Source organism: Mesocricetus auratus, unplaced genomic scaffold, assembly GCF_017639785.1.
Source record: "Mesocricetus auratus isolate SY011 unplaced genomic scaffold, BCM_Maur_2.0 Super-Scaffold_6730, whole genome shotgun sequence".
NCBI classification, from domain to species: Eukaryota; Metazoa; Chordata; class Mammalia; order Rodentia; family Cricetidae; genus Mesocricetus; species Mesocricetus auratus.
The window spans coordinates 39,500,638-39,516,784 of NW_024429184.1; the positions used below are offsets into that span (position 1 = coordinate 39,500,638).

The 16,147-nt window shown below is 41.9% G+C and overlaps 1 long non-coding RNA gene across 1 annotated transcript in view; it reads right to left on the reverse strand.

Annotated features, from left to right (window-relative positions):
* Nucleotides 1–390: 390 nt before the first annotated feature.
* LOC121138953 overlaps nucleotides 391–16,147 on the reverse strand; it is a 43,018-nt gene continuing 27,261 nt past the window's right edge. Inside the window, exons 3-4 of the long non-coding RNA XR_005875818.1 lie at nucleotides 8,743–8,965; nucleotides 391–603 (exon numbers count right to left, since the gene is read on the reverse strand). This is a non-coding gene — a long non-coding RNA (uncharacterized LOC121138953). The remainder of the gene's footprint in view (nucleotides 604–8,742; nucleotides 8,966–16,147) is intronic.

Genomic DNA, 16,147 nt, shown 5'->3' on the forward strand with positions numbered 1-16,147 from the left:
AGAAAACATCTTACCAATGATTAAAATGCAGGCTGCTGGTGTCCCTCAGGATTTTTATCATTTGTTCACATTCTTCTGCTTATTAGGAAATTTGGACTGTGATTTTGGATGCTGAGTCAAAAGAACTAATTAAATGATAAATGCCACTTTTTCTCCCGACTTACACAACCAGGATTTGAATAACATGTTCTTCTATTATGCCGAACCAAGAGAGAAAATACTACTCTTTTGGTCCTTAGAGGGCAAGGGGATTCATAAGAAATGAGTTGCTGTTTAGTTCCTGGTTTATCCACTTCTGCTTTTTTTTTTTACAAGATAGATTTCTAGCGAATTCCTGATCCTTTGATCAACTTACAAACATTTATTCACTACCTTGGTGAAATCCTGAGTGGCTTTAAATTTATTATTCTTCCCATTTACAAATAAAGCTCAGAGAAACAAAATTCTAGGTATCAAGGTTGCCTTCCTCAAGCTTAGTCTGGTTTCTGATCTTGGTTTCGGTTTATAGAGTTGTGTGTTTCGGCCACAGGGTTCAGTGCTTTAGTTTCTTCTCACCCTCCTCACATTGCCTACAAGAAAGAGCAGGAGAGGAAAGGGAAAGGGCTGAAAGGGGGTAGGGGGGGAGGAGGAAAGGACAGGGAAGGAACCAGAGGCAGAGGAAGGGAGAGGGAACAAAAAACTGTTAACAAATACAACTATGAACGTCTTAACAAATCAAAGTCTAAAGTAAGCCTTCCCTGCTTCATCTTTACATTGATATATATGTTTATAGCATTCTGCAAATCCTTAGTCCCCTGACCAAACACACACACACAGAGAGAGAGAGAGAGAGAGAGAGAGAGAGAGAGATAGCGAGAGAGAGAGAGAGAGAGAGAGAGAGATAGCGAGAGAGAGAGAGAGAGAGAGAGAGAGAGAGAGAGAGAGAGAGAGAGAGAGAGAGAGAGAGAGAGAGAGAGAGAGAGAGAGAGAGAGAGAGAACGTTCCAGGCCTGGGCAATCTGTGTCGATTTGGTTGCCCAGCATAACCACTGACTTCTATTGTTGCCGTTGACAACATAATCATACGGTTCCCAGGGCTGGAGGTATTAGCTCACACTGTCATCAGGCAGTGTGGTTCAGACATTGCCGACTACCAGTGTTCTACACATGGGAAGGCAGCACCCGACATCATTTACGTGGCTCTGGGACAGTCTAGATGCAAAGATTACCAGGTGCAAGAGTTCACTGCAGTTCATCCTAACTCTCCTGTTAATCAGTTTATTTCATAAATCCATGCATTTTCCAAACACCGGGTAGGCAGGTTCTAGCAGAGGAGGGAAACTTGTGCCATAGTCTCAGTTGCTGTCTGAGGATAACCTTCACCTTCGCCTTATGATGAACATAGTTAGCACATTCTAAAAAGCTTTTCCTGGTACTCAAAGGATCTTAAGTCAGAAACAAAGGTGGCCATGAATACCTATTAAGGAGACTAAAGGTGGCCCAAGATAATTTGGTCCTGAGCCAGCAACATCCCAACTCTTCACAATCTTGGAGTTCTAGTCAATCACTTAGCTTTGTAGAATATCTAACATGACTGTGACATTTTTACTCTGTGTGTGTTTTAGTTCACAGATGGAAATATTAAGAGATTTTATAGCAGAGGAACAAAACTTAGACAAAATGTTTCAGCAAAATCTAACCAATAGTATGTGTTCAATAAATAGAAGTCATTACCACATGATTTTAACATTTGCAAGAATACTTTGTATTCATGGATATTTCCAAAAATGATGTATAATCACAGGAATCCCTGCTAGAATTAATTCTCTATTCTTCCAATAATGCCACACATTATAATTACAGCTCCTTAATCTAAAATAAGAAATCCCTAAGGGCTTCCTGGGACTTTTATCATTGGTTAAAAATTCACTTTCCCACTGCACTCAGAGATTTTTGTTTATTGCCTTTGTTGTCCCTGGTCAGCTATGGCAGACTGGAACCTCTGACCAGCAGGGCCTCCCAACAAGGTAGGACATTCCCCATGCCCCAAAGTTGCTTTTAGTTATTTCAAAATTGTATCTAAGCTGAACATCAATACCACATACCTATCACCCCAACACTTAGGAGACACAGGTGGGAGAATCCTGAGTTTGAGGCCAAATTGAACTATGTAAAAACAGATATCATGGGACCTCCTGAAACTGAAAAGCTTCTGTAAGGCAAAAGGACAAAGTCAGCAAGACAAAAAGACACCCCACAGATTGGGAAAAGATATTCACTAACCCCACATCTGACAGAGGGCTTATCTCCAAAATTTACAAAGAACTCAAGAAGCAAGTCTCCAAAACACCAAAGGATCCAATTGAAAAGAGGGCTACAGAACTAAATAGGAAATTCTCAATAGTGGAGTCTAAAATGGCTGAGAGGCACTTGAGAAAGTGCTCAACATCCTTAGCCATTAGGAAAATGCAAATCAAAGCAACTCTGAGATATCATCTTACTCCTGTCAGAATGGCTAAAATCAAAAACACCAATGACAGTCTGTGCTGGAGAGGATGTGGGGAAAGGGGAACACTCCTCCACTGCTGGTGGGAGTGCCAACTCATACAGCCACTATGGAAATCAGTATGGAGATTCCTTAGGAAAATGGGACTCAGTCTACCACAAGACCCAGTAATTCCACTCTTAGACATATACCCAAAAGACACCCATTCACATAACAAGAATGTCTGTTCCACTATGTTCATAGCAGCATTATATGTAATAGCTAGATCCTGGAAGCAACCTAGATGCCCCACAACTGAAGAGTGGATAGAGAAAATGTGGTACATTTACACAATGGAGTACTATTTGGCGGGAAAAAACAATGAAATCTTGACACTTGCAGGCAAATGGATGGCACTAAAGGAAACCATCCTGAGTGAGGTAACACAGACACAGAAAGACAAACATGGTATGTACTTCCTCATATATGGATTTTAGATAAGGATCAGGGGAGTCTCAGCCTACAATCCCAGTGCCAGTGAGTCTGGGAAACAGGGAGATTCCCAAGAGAGATGCATGATACCTCAGAGAAGTGGAATGAGGCAAGTTCTCCAGAGCACATTGGGAACATCAGGGGAGGGGAGAGAGAGCCAGGAAAAAGAGAGGGGGATAAGAGGAGGGGAGAAGAAGGTATGGGGGAGCAGGAAGGTTGAGTCGAAGTAAGAATAGAGGAGAGCAGGATGAGAGATTCCATAATAGATGGAGTCATTATAGGCTTGAGGAGAGAGCTGACACTAATGAGATCTCTAGAGATCTACAAGGATAACACCAACTGGCAAACTAAGCAAGAGTGGAGAGACTATATTAAATGCCCCTCCTTGATGGTAACGTTGATGACTACCTTATATGCTACCCTAGAACCTTCATCCAGTGACTGATGGAAACAGAGACAGATACCCATAGCTAAACACTGAACTGAACTCCTGGAACCTAGTGACAGAGATGGAGGAGTGATGAGCAAAGGGGTCAAGACCATGATGATGAAACCCACAAAGACAACTGACTGGATAAGGGGGAGCTCTTGAATCCCAGACTGATACCTGAAAGGCCAACAGGGAACTGATCCAGACTCCATGAATGTAGTTCCAGTGAGGAGGCCACATAAATCACTGGGGCCTTGGGTAGTAGATCAGTGTTTACCATGGCTTATGAATGATCTTGGGAGCCCATTCCAAATAGAGGAATGCTCTCTCAGCCTGGACACATGGGGAAGGACCTAGGTCCTGCCCTGGATGAAATGACAGACTTTAGAGATCCCCCAAGGAGGGCCTCACCCTCCCTGGGGAATGATGTAGGGATTGGGTGGGGGGCTGGGGGACTAGTGGAGGTACAAGGGAGGAGGGGTGGGAGAGGGAGCTGGGACTGACAAATGAAGCATTTATGTTTCTAATTTAAATAAAAACATTACAAAAAAACAGATATCAAAGAAAATTGTAAGTAACAATAAAATAAAATTTTATCTAACAAAATGTTGTCATCTGAGTATACTCCCCGATATTCAAATGTTGGAATTGAATAACCAAAGGGGCTATAATAAGAGATTAAGAGGTGGGACATTCAGGAGAGCAGTCCTGACTGGAAATGGAGCCCAAACACAGGTTATAGAGCTCCTGCCACTGATGCTTCCACTGTGTGCAAGCAGAGCTCCAGGATTCAACCATATGCAGGTACAGCAAGAAGGCTCCAAGCAAGCTCCAGAGGTCGGCACCTTGATCTAGGACTCCCTGGCCTCCAAAACCATGAGAAGAGAAATGTCTAATCATTATTTATTACTACATCTCAGAAATTATGTGTGACAGAGCAAATGTCCTAAGAGAGTTAACTGGTTAGAGTTGGAGAGATGGCTTGGAAGGTTAAGAGGACTTCTGACTCTTCCACAAGACCTGAGTTTAGTTCCCAGTATCCATGCCCGATGCCTAAAAACTACCTGCACCTCCAACTCCAGGGGGTCATCCATGCTCCTCTGGCCTGCACAGGCTTCCACATATATGTGGCTTAATTTATACATGTAAATAAAGATAACAGATGAATTACTCATATTTTTAACAAAAGGCTATTGTTGCAATTAGTGATTAAAGACAGTGGCGTAAACAGTTTCAGAGTGCAAATGTGGAATCCAGAAAGACCTGCCACACTACATTTATCATTTTACAAAAGACATCTACCTCCCTAGCCTATGATTTTCTTGCTTAAATAGTAAAAACATCATATCTATGTATGAATCTCACAGTGATTAAATGACTTGAGAAATGTTTATGTTGTCAAAGTTCCTGGGGGATACATACGCATAATGTGTTTTGATCGAATCCATCCCCATTTCCTCCCCTATAATTTCTCCCATCCTTCCCAGGCACTTTTTCCTTGCAGCTTCATTGCTTTGTTTTTGTGTTTGTTTTTTAACCCACTGAGTCCATGTAGTGTTGTCTGTGTGAGCATGGGTTTAGGACCATCTGCTGGAGCACTGGGTAGTCTCTCACGCTGCATATCCCGAGAAAAAAATGACAGGATAAATTGCTAGTAGCTCTTCAGCTAGGGTGAAACTTCATGATCATCTCCTGCATCCATGTTAGAACTTGTCCAGCTTAATCTCACCAAATGCCACAGTCACTGTGCGGTCCTATGTGCACCTGCCCAGTTGTATAAGGAAAACAGTTTCATTTGTAGCCATTCATTGCCTTTGATTAACAATGTTTCAGCCCCATTTTCCATGATGATTCCTGACCTGAGCCTTTGGAGGAAGGGATGTGGTACAGATGTACCTGAGACCTGAGACTCCACAGTCTCTTGCTCTGTGGAACTCATCCCATTGTGGGTCTCTCTGTTAAGCAATATCTGCTATAGAAAGAGGCTGCTCTGATGAGGGTTAAGAGCTGCTTAATCTAGGACAAGTCATTAGTGGTCAGTTTAACCCCATGTTCATTTAGCAGAATGATAGTTACAGGTTACCCTTATATAGCCCATGACCTCAGTTTCTTGGTCTAGACAAAGGTGTCAGGCATAGATTCTTTCTTATGGACCAGGCCTTAAATCCAATCAGAAATGGACATTAATCATTTATAATGTGACATTCATGTCTGTAATCCTATCTCTTAGGATGTAGAAGAGGAAGTTTAAGGGTTTAAGGCCAACCTTGGCTGCATAGCAAGTTAAAGGTCAGCCTAGGATACATGAAACATTATCTCAAAACTCCCCCAAACTGTCTTCAATGAGTCTATCAATACTTAACCTCTATCAAGACAATCACCTTTGAGGTTGAGCCCAGTGGCATCCTAGAGGATGTCAGAGCTAAGATTCAAGACAAGGAAGGCATCTGCCAGACCAGTACTGACCAATATTTGCCACAAACAGCTGGAGAATGACCACACTCTGTCTAACTAAAGCATCCATAAAGAGTCTACCCTGCACTGCACCTAATGCTGGTCACCATCATGGAACCTTCCCTGTGCCTGCTCTCACTGAAGTACAACTGCAGCAAAATGATCTGCCCCAACCACTATGCTGTCCTACACCCCAGCCCTCAGCTAACACAAGAGGTTCAGAGACAACCAACAACCCCCACCCCAAGAAGATCAAGTAAAGCTGCTTTCAGGCTCATAGCAATGGACCCCTAATTAAGTCCTCCTTAAACGTAACCATTATAAAGTCAGTAGATATAGCATTTAAGAGTCTTCCTGGTTTGGACTTCTGCCCTTTCCTGTGATCTTGAGGGTCAAGGCGTAAGATTTGTACTCCCACAATTTTGATTTAGCTGTTGAAGACAAAGCACACTTCATTTGAACTTATCATTTCAAATGCCATTGCTAAGCATTCAGAGAGCATCAACCTGTGCCTGTCTCTGATCACACAGACTGTTGTAATCAGGGTGAGCATTCTGCGGTGATGGAACTATTTGTTTATCAGACTTTCCAGTTTTTGAAACCTTAAATGTTCCAATTCTATCCAACACACAATTAATACTCTCTACAAAACAAATCCAAGCTGGAGAACTAAATTAACACCTTTCAAGAGTGATCTACCAGCTCAAAGTCTATGGAATGTTTTATTCTTTTCCCTAACTTCATGGCTAAATTGCAAGACTATGAATGCCCCCGAATAGTTTTAATTTGTTCAGAGATGCAGAACTATGCATTCTTATGAGGAGCAAGTGCAGAAATGAAACTTCTGTGTATATGAAAGCCTTCCTTCAAATCCCTAACCTCTGCTACAAAGCTAAAATGCCTATTGATTAGAACTGAAACCAAAGTTTTGTGGAAATGATCAGAGCTGAGACAAATGGTTTAGATGTTTTTCTATCCTCCCACTTGGGAAGAATTGTGTTCCAGACCAGCAGCTTGGTGCAAGGGATTGTCCTTCCTGTAGTCAGGGCCACACCTTTCAGTCACACCTTCCAAATGCAGAGTCAGCACACTTTTCCACATATCACATGCTATCTCTAGGATTTGAAGTGAGCTTTTAGTTTGTAGGGGATTTTTTCCATTTGTCTGTCTGTATGTCTGTTTATTTGTTTGTTTTAGGAATACTACACTGATGACCACCAAAAATGTTTCCATAGGACCGCATAATCGAATGGAGGTTGAGAAAAAATTGGCAACTGTGAAAGGTCTCAGAAGGTACCACCAAAACTGTAATTCAGATTAAATGCAGAGTGAATCTGAGGTCTTCCCAGCAGCATTTTTCCTTCTTGCTCCACACAATTACACTGCAGCCTTGGTTCTGCACACACAATTCTCACACTTGCACTCCGAGGGTCACCATCACACAACTGCACTGCAGACTTTGTTATTCACACACAATGCTCACACTTGCACTCTGCGGGTCACCATCACACAATTGCACTGCAGCCTTGGTTCTGCACACACAGAGCACACATGCCATCCACGGGTCACCATCACACAACTGCACTGCAGCCTTGGTTCTGCACATACAACATGTGAACGTGCACTTGGTAGGCCTCAATCCCACACAACACCAGTGAGAGCAGCTAAAACAGCAGCTTGGCTTCCAGCCTATTCTGTAATGAACCATAGTGTTTTTACAGTACATGCAAAGTTTTCTGCTCTTACAGAAACATGATGGCTTGATTACAGAAAACAAAGACTTTTCATGTTTTACTATCATCATTCTTGAGCTTGTGAGTATCAAATTAGTCTATCTCTGGATTTTATTATGTTTGATTTTGAAAGCTGTTCTTTGAATTGCTGACTTGAGTTTCATTAAAAAAACGTTCAATGAATTTTGCCTTAGGATTAGGATGGAATTTTCCATTTCTTAAATGTCCCTAAAACATACTTCTACATATTCATATAAGTCAGCATTTTTAGCATTTATACTATAAAGTCTAATTATTGATCAACTCCAAAATAAAACTTAAAGATGTGCTATATACTACATTAGCAAATACAGCCAATATTTAATTCTTTATGTAAAAATGAAGAAGCTACCAATCTTAGTTAGGGTTTCTATTGCTATAAAGAGACACTAAGACCATGACAATTCTTGTGAAGGAAAACAATTTAATTGAGGTGGCTTACAGTTTCAGAGGTTTAGTGCATTTTCATCTTAGCAAGAAGCATGGTGGTGTGCAGGCAGACATGTTGCTGGAGAAGGAGCTGAGAGTTCTACATCCCAATCAGCAGGCAGCAGGAAGAGACTGTGAGCCACATGGGGCCTGGCTTGAGCACCTGAGACCTCAAGGCCCACCCCCAGTGACACACTTCCTCCAAGAAGGCTACAATTTCTGCAACAAGGCCATACCTCCTAATATTGTCACTCCCTGTCTACAGGATCCATTTTTATTCAAACCATCACACCATCCATCTCATTAGTATACAAAACTTTCTTTCATCTGCAATAATAAATGGTCAGGCTATATACATGAAAGAATTAAAATCAATAAAAACATTTTTCCAGGAGCTGAAGAGTTGGAGTTGGCCCAGTGGTTAAGAGAACTTGTTGTCCTTGCAGAGAACCCAGGTGTAATTACTAGTACCCACATAGTGACTCATAAATATCCATAACTCCAGTGCCTTCTTCTGACTTCTGTAGGTCCCAGGTGTGCACATGATACACATATATACATGAGGGGGGAAAACACTCATACACATAAAATAAATAAACCTAAAAATTTTCAATTCACCAATATTCATGCTAACCTGGCTTTAAGAACTAAAATGTGAGTACCCAGAAAGCCTTGGATCAGATACATGAAGCAGAAGCTGACCTGTGCTCCAGGAAGTACTTATTAAAAGTACTAGGACAGTGGGAGGACCCTTCCTCATCAGTCCCGAGAACCAAGGGAGCCGTCAAGCTTCTTCTTTCCCTTCAAATGGAAGTCATTGAGGTGCCTCTCACAGCTCTTCTCTTATGAACTCGCCTGGAGAAAGAGACTGGCTGGGAACTTCTCAGTTTTCATGTCTTCAATAAAACTTAAGGAGATCCTTTATCTTAAGAGAAAAGGAAAGTTGGTATCATTAGCAACAACATCATCATTGTTGTCAGCATTTCTATCACCATCACCATCTTCACCATCATCATCATCACCACCACCAAAATCATCACCATCATCACCACCATCATCACCATCATCATCGCCATCATCACCACCATCATCACCATCATCACCATCACCATCACTATCATCACCATCATCATCATCACCATCACCATCATTATCATCATCATCATCATCGTTGCCATCGTCGTCATGTTATTATACCAGGCCCAGGGCCTTGGCTTGGAAACTACATACAGAGTCATTGATTGTACTGGCATGAGCTGACAAATGGGAGACTAATGAAATAGTTGTTCAGAAAGATGCAAAATCCTACTCGGGCGGTAAAACACAGACAGGCCAGGGCTGGAGCCCTAAAACAAGGCTGTAGAAGACTGGGCTAAGGAGAGTAGAAAGGACAATGATGACAGGAAAAGATTTCCAAGCCAGCACTGCTGGCAACAGCCTGGCAAGGGAAGTCAAAAATGCTAAGAAGGGAAGAACTTCTGAAGCATGACCCTCAAAGATAGTGCAGCCAGGAAAAGTCAGGGCATGAATGTCATCTCACAACTCCAGAGAAACACCTAACAGTAGTTAGGGACATGGATTAACCAAGAACTTGTGGCAGTAATTAGACTAAATTACAATAAGCTAGCTTGAGAAGTCTCCAAACGCTTTTAAGAGGCTTAAGAATAACACATTTTAACAAACAGTACCATGGCAAGACAGAGTAGGAGCCCAGCTCAATATCAGAGCAGTAAGCTAGCATGTGTAAAGGCTCACAAAAGAAGAGAAGAAGAAAGGAAATGAAAGGGGAAGACTGGAGAAGGGGAGAGGAAGAAAGAGGGAGAGGGAGAAAGGAATGGAGGGAGAGTACAGCTACGCAACTGTTAAGGAAACAGATACTACTACAGTCACAGTGACTTTCCTTGGGAAAGTTTAGATCGCTTGCTTCTTGATTTACTATCTACAAAACCAGTGTTGGGCGAGCAAAGTGACCCAGCAGGTAAAGCAACCCTCACCACATCTAATGGCCTGAACTCAACCCACAGGACCCACATGGTGGGAAGATAGAACTGATTCTCCCAAACCGCCCTCTGACCTCCATGTGCACCATCAAATGTGTGCATACACACAGATGCATGCACATACACAACACACACACACGTACACACACACACACACATATGTGCACAACACAGAGACATGTGAAGGGGCAAATAAATGTAATACAGATTTAAAAACGGAAATCTTTCCAAATGTTAAACGGAGGTTATAAAATGTATTTGAGGATCATTTTGAGCATCATCTGCTGTTTTAACGGAATAGCACCAACTGGGCGTTCCACAAAGAATGGAGGTTTCTTTAGCTTGATGCTCTGGCGGCTAGAAAGTCTGGATGCCGGCAGAAGACACTACATGGTGAAAGACAACCAGCACCTCTCTTCTGCTTCTCCTGCTTCATTCAGGTATACAGGTTCTACCCTCACAACCCCTTCTAGCCCCCGTTATCTTCCAAATCCCCACCTCTAAACGCCACCAATGTGAATTCCATGGTGACTTTTCCAAATCATTATCTAGAGGGTGGTAACACAAGCTTGTAATTCCAGGTATTTAAGAAGCTGAGGCAGGAGGATCACAAGTTGAGGACCTGCCTGGGCAAAATCGTGAACTCAAGGTTATAGCCTAAGTAACATGGTAAGAGCCTGTCTAAACATTTTAACAAAGCAGAAGGACTAGGGCTATAACTCAGTGGTAGAGTGCTTACCTAACATGTATAAGGTTCTATGTTCAACCACCAATACCTAAAATAGTAAAATAATAATATCAAGAATAATAATCATCTTTATGGGAAAGATAAGACAGTGAAGTTGAGAACAGCTTCCCCAATTTAAAGTTAAAAAAACTGATCGTGATCACTGTGTGATTTTTCTATTAAGCTTGTTTTTGGACTCCAAGCCCACCAGCTAAATGAATAATTTGGTTCCCATGAAGAGGAGCACCACACCCTAAAGGAACATATGTGTTGATGATTGCCACAGTGTTTCCCAAAGGGGTCCGCAGGTAGCTCCCACCGGGAAGACAAGGGGCATGCTGAGACATCATAGGACTGTTGAACACAAGATCACAGGCAGCACAGCATGGCTTGCCTTGATGGTCAGAGGCCCAGAATTGCTTTGGAAAATGGGCAGCAACAAAGTCTGGGAAAGATGTACATAGAACACATACTCTATGTGTGCCACGGTATAGACACCCCCCCAACCCTGCACCACAGCTGCATAAAGAGGAGGGAAGGTGTGGAAGACAGAGGGCAGCCTGCGGGACTCAGTTCTCTCCTTCCACTATGTGTGCCTAGGGGACTGAACTCTGGTCATCAGTGTTGGCAGCAAGTACTCTTACCCACTGAACCATCTTACTGGCCATGCACCAGGCTTTTTTAATGGAGAGTTAAGTCAGTTCCTCATGTTTGTGTGGCAAGCACGTTGCCAACTGAGCCATCTCCCCAAACCTATTCAGCCACTTTGAAGTGTGTCATTCAGCCAAGTACTCGTGTTGTCACACAAATATCTCTACCACCCATCTCCAGAACACTTCCTTCTTGTCAGATGGAAATTCTCCACGAAGCACTGTCTACCTTTGCCCACAGCTGCCAGCCCCTGCCTGTACCCACCTACATCTTGGCTCCGGGATTTTGACTCCTCTGCTTCTCTAAAGAGTTTATGTAAGAGGACTCACAGTAGGTTTCATCCTTTCTGGTTATTTCACTTAGAATAACACTCTCAAGGCCTGTCATGTTGTACCATGCATTAGAATGTCATTCCTCTTTCCTCCTTTTCTTTTCTATGTTTTTGTGAGTTTGCTAAGAATCAAAATGAGAAACGTGTACATGCTAGGCAGACACTCTGCCACTGATCTACAATCCCAAGCCTTACTAAAATGCTTATATACATACATACATACATACATACATACATACATACATACATATTTCCAACACAAGCATTCTGGATGACATACCCAAGCCACAGCAGTATACATGTGATTATATGTATATATATATATATATAGAGAGAGAGAGAGAGAGAGAGAGATTGCTTTTGTAAGACTCCTCTGTACCTCTATATATATGCACATATTTTAGAAATGCATTGATAATTATTTTTTTGCCCTATCACTACTAATGGAATATTTGCTGGGGTTTTGTATATTACAATGAAACTGCTTTATTCACCCTTTCTTTGCCTGTGTATCACACATTGTTTTACTTATATGGGCAGTTTGGGAACACATATGAATCTAATGGGTATAAATGTAAACCACATAGGTCCCAGCCTATGTAGGACTAGTCCAAGACAGGTAACATCAGAAGCAATCATGCATTCCCTAATTATTGGATAGTACTGTGAGCTTGGCAAAATGCTAGATTCTGAGTACACAGTGCCTACCTAAAAGATCTAAGACTGGTCAGGCAGAGACATGCAAACCAGCACTCAGAGAAGCACTGATCCAAGCTGTGATTAGAATATGTATAAGGTACTGTGGTCATGGAAATGTCCTTGCACTTCCAAGGAGGGACAATACATTTGACTGTTTCCCACACAAATATTTGCTAACATAAAATATGCATGACAAAGAGACATGTTGAGATCTAATAGCAACTATTTTTAATTTTGCCAAATCTATAAGATCTACACATTTGGATCTGGTCTTGCAAACAGCCCTTATTTACCAAGTCCTCATCAGCTCGTAGGTGCGGTTACTACTATCCTTTAATCTCTAATTTTTAACACAGTTTCTGCCTCTAATCTTCAATCCCCCATAGACTTGTCATCTACTTTCCAGTTTGGGGTGAAGGTCATCACCTGGTCATTCGTATTGCTGTGTTCTCCGTGTGCTGGAGACATATGGCTAATGTGTCCTTAATTGTGTTATTTTGTTGTGCTCTGTTGCTATCTCATCTCCTGAATTTTCTTCATCCAATTACTGTCAAGTGCATTTAATTTCTTCTATTACATGTTAGCCCTTTGCCAACATTCCCCTCCCCATAGAGCCAATGTTCTGTCAGAGACACACCAGATTTTCACTTCACAGTGATGCAGAGAGTCATGCTATAGCCATGTGTTTTCCTTTGTGGAAGGTCCAGCCAGGTATTATAAGAGCAAACTTCTTTTAGCCAGTATATTTCCTCATCTTTTATTCAATATGCCAGTCTCCCTGTATACTTCATCACACGACACCTTGAAGAGTGCCATTATAGTCCAACAAAACAGGGCAATCATTCTGGATGTCAACATCTAATGGCAAAATGCTGTCTGCTTGTCCTCTAGCTAATAAAAACTACCTGGGGTCTTAACAGGAGAGCTGGAAGCTAAGTAAAAGACCTAAAATGCTTACACTACTGAGAAATGAAACACTGTTCCAATTGACTGTGCCACAGTCAACACTTGGTATCTGTGAGTTCCAAACCTAGGGATCCAACCAACCATGGACCAGAATGTGCAAACCTGCCTTCTGATCATTAGTTTCTATTCAATACGAAAGAACAACTGTTTACATGGCACTTACGGTAGAGTGGGCATTATAAGTCAATGGGAGGTGACTTTAAGAATATGAACGGATGCACAGATGCATATTCTATACAATTTTGCAAAGGGGAGTTAAGCATCTGCAGATTTCTGTATTCACAGGGGTCCTGGGGTCAATGGATACCAAGAGGCAGCCATAAATTGGTCACACAACTTTAAAAGTTTCCTGTCCCACCCCAGAACATAGTTTAAGAATCATAAAGTAATTGGAAAAGACCATACCTGGTGTATACTTCTTTTTAATCTGAGGTGATTAATTTATTTACCATAGAAAATAGACAGATTAGTTTCTAACTCCAAAAATCAACTTAATTTTGCCTTTATTCTCTAAATGTTTTTAAGTGCGCTGTTCCCACCACTTTCAAGTGTTGGTTTCAAGAAGAGATTCACAGTTTGCAACTTTTAGGTTCCATTACATCTGCTTTTTTTAGCGTAAGTCCTAAATGTACTAAGAACTGAAACACGTTTTAAAAACTATCTCAACAGCTCAGTCCAGATCACAATTTTTATAATTTAGCTATTTATGGGGAAAGCAATCAATTTTTTAAGTTAACATTTTATCACAAAATTTTCAGTGCATGAATAACAAATTTCTTCACACAGATTTTTCAAAGGTGTACAGGCACTAAATTTGTCCACAAAGAATTTAAAGAGGATATTAGAAGTGGACTTAGAATGCTGGGTGGCAGCTGGTCTGACATGACAGGCTTGAACAAATGTGCCAACAAAGCCCTTATGGTTTATTGGGTAATTATAGGACGAGGCACTGGTGCCAGCCAATCAAATTCCTGGGCAGCTACTTCTAAACCCACTTTCTCTTAAAGTAGATCATTAACAATGCACTTTGGTGGAGAAGCACTGCTCGTACTCGGCATAAATAGTCTATTTGCAAACTTAGTCATTTGGTCAAACGCAGCACATCAGTGCTGGTACAGTGAGCAATCACCTCCAGATTACATGCGCATCCTCCGTTAAAGGCATTGCAGAGGGAGTGTTCAGACGGGAGAGGAACCGATGGGCTGCAGTGTGCACAGGCCCATTCACTCCATCCATAAAGCCACACACCAACACACACAAGTGGGTCCATTCCATTTGTTTGCAGGGTTCTGAAAATTTCACTCCAGTGCTTATGTGTACAAAATAAATTAAACCCCCTTCCCTTCTCCAGAAGACAGAAACTTTAAATTGAAAGGATAAGTCTTAATTTCTGGAAGCCAGTCGCCTCCACTTCATACTGCCTAACCGAGAAACAAAGAAGTGATCACAAAGAGACTTTCAACCAATTATCCAAGATTAGGAAGTGGAGGTGGATATTCTTAAATGGGCAATTCCCTCTACTCTAAACTTCTAAAGTCTAGCTGGTTCCAAAGCCTATCTTGAGGGGAAGAGTAGATCAATTTTAAGAAAATTGGGAACTGTTCAAAAGTTATCTCAGGTCTGACATGAATTTGATGTTCGTTTTCCGATGTGACATTTGTTTTCATTCCCAGGATGGTACAAATATCCAATCCTGGAAGTCTCTGGCAAAGTATTTGGTCCCTGGAAAATGTATAAACATTAAGGAAAGAGGGCAAGAGAGATGACTTGGCACTTAAGAGAACAGGTTGCTCTTCAGGAGGCCCAGGGCTTAGTGATCAGCATCCCGTGTCCCTGGATAAGTCACAATTGCCTCTAATTCCAGGTGAGTCACAGGGTTCCAACATCTCTACATCCACAGACACCTACACGCATGTGCTGATCCGTGACACAGGTACAGACACATAATTAAAATAACATTTTATAGAATATTTTAAAAATTAAGGAGGGAAGTTCTGTCTATAAGCTCTCCATAATGGTGCTCAAAGTGGAAAAACTGGCTGACGTAAGCACCACCCATCAACACTGCACTGGGCAAGGTCACTACAGGAAATTTCAAGAGTTGGATCTCAGAGGAGGGACCAAATACACAAAGCATCTCCAGGTTCCCAGGAGAAGGGCCATTTGCCAAGCAGTTAGTTCATGTACTGGTGTGTTAGTAACTGGTTCTAACATATCTGTACATACTAACTGCCTGTAGACCTTACTCATACCTATACAAAAACACCCGTCACAGGGGTTAAACTCAGAAAACCATCTAAAGAGTGACAAGCACCTCGTGTTGGAAACAGAAATGCTTATCAGATGTGGCTGAGTTCTTCCCTGCAAAACACCAGAGGGGAGATGGGAGGACAAAGAGATGGTCATAGCTATCACAGCAACTAAAGGATGTGTGGTTGTGGGCCTTGAGGAAGAGGAGACAGAAGTGACCGGCTGGCAAGGATAACAAGTGTGCAGGCCACAGGAGCAATGAGGTAAGTACCAGCTCCCATTAGCATCTTCAATCCAATATGAAATCATCATTCCATCTTCAAAGCAATAGATGAAAAGTTTACACTGAAGACAAAGCACCTGAAGCTGACTCGTATTGCCGGGTGGATTTTCTATTACATTTCTACAGAGTGAACATCTGTCTCCGGGTGAGCTCATTCAGCCTCAGCCAAAAGCTCTCATATCCTGGCAGACTCATCATAA